Raw genomic sequence first — 1,828 nt, forward strand, 5'->3', positions numbered from 1 at the left:
TGATACAACACCCTATGATTCAAATTTTCTCATGAAATTGGGAGATATAGTCCTGAATATTTCATACTCATGACACAAAAATCCTGCAAAAATTATTGTGGATTGTTTTTGGATTACTCAATCAGAATAAAAGCAAAAATGATGAGAGAAAAATCTACAAAAGCTGCAATACTTATCCCAGCATTCACCTTACACACACTGTTCATTAAGAATCACCAATTAAGCTTGTTTTACTCAAACACTGATAAAAGATTATGCCTATATGAGTCGGTGTGTGTGTGCATAAACGGAACACATTCAGGATATTTAATTTAATTAATCCACATATTGTCTTTCTATATCCTGAATATTATGAATTATTTCAATATTTATCTGTATCCAGGGAAATATTACTCAACTGGCTGCTTTTTTTCTGAAGAAAGGATTGGTGATAAAACTATAATATGCAGGTAAGCACATAATTTTCCTGAAATTAGTTTCAAAATTTCACTGTATTTTTTCAGAATGTAAAAAATAAAATGTAAAATACTCTTACAACTGGAAATATGAACGTGACTCTCAGTAAAGATGCTGAGAATTCAAAAGAGACAAAATTGTCTGCTTGAAGAATATTGCAGGGTAATTTATTATTTTCATCCACTCTACAGTTAATGGTATTAACTTAGTAGAATAATTAAAGAAATGTTTTATAAGCACTGGTTTAGACATTAAGAATACTAGATTCTATTACTTCCATGGTTTAATGATTTGTATAACCTTGATTAATCATTGTCATTTCCTTACCTGTAAGTGATGGAAAAAACTAAATGATTTTGAGAGTTACATCAACTTATTTATTTCTTTGATGAACATCAATGAACTTTGCTAAGTGATAACCTCTCCAAAACCTCATTCCCATATTGGCATAATCTGAATAAACTAATATACTCCTCAGAACAACCCTATGAGAATGACTATTATCATCATTTTACCAATGAAAAAACTAAAGTTCAGAAAGAGCAATAGCCTTGTTGAAGTTTATACAGACGGTCAATGATGGAAGTAGCTATCTACTTATAACAATGGAAAATAACACTTAGTGGAAAAGTGGCTTTCTCAAAGACGCTTTTTCGATAAAGGACATTTTCCTAAAAACAAAATATAATTACTTAGATAGATTATTACTGTTGCCATTTAAAGATTGTTTAGTGGTTATTTTTTCATTTAAATACACATAGATAGGTAGGGAGATCAACTTGCATCATTATATACACAAAGAAAAAATTTATAAAAGTAAGCTTGAATAAACAAACTACAAAAATTGAGGAAATCGGCCATAGATTTATATATTTAAATAGTAAAGTATACTTGTTAATTTGTGCAACAGTAATTCAACAAAATGTTAGCAATAAATTAACTCAGTGCACTCAAGGGAAAAGATTCTTGAGTTAAAATTACTACATTGGTTGAATTGATCAAAATGAACCAATAATTGAAAGAGACTCATTGTGAGTTTTTGAGGGCTGAAGAGGGAATAGAATACCTCTTCTGGAAATATGGACTTTGCTGTCTCATCTCGTAAAATTTCCCATTATTTAAATTATTTCTGTCTTTTAATGGATTTTCACTTGAGAGTAGAATCTCATTACGCTAACTTGCAACCAACCTGAAATTTTATGTTTTAAAATAGTCTTTTCTCTTCATCCCTGACTAATCTTCTCTAAATTTCCACCTCATTTGCAATTCTCTTTTTGGTCACCGAGGATCTCCAAAATGAACTCCAGTTCATTATATGCCTCATTATCAATATTACCATAGCACTATTATTGTCGTTTACTCCAATGACCTT

The sequence above is a fragment of the Pteronotus mesoamericanus genome, unplaced genomic scaffold (assembly GCF_021234165.1).
Source record: "Pteronotus mesoamericanus isolate MK-2021 breed Mesoamerican mustached bat unplaced genomic scaffold, CSHL_Meso_final contig_74, whole genome shotgun sequence".
NCBI lineage: Eukaryota > Metazoa > Chordata > Mammalia > Chiroptera > Mormoopidae > Pteronotus > Pteronotus mesoamericanus.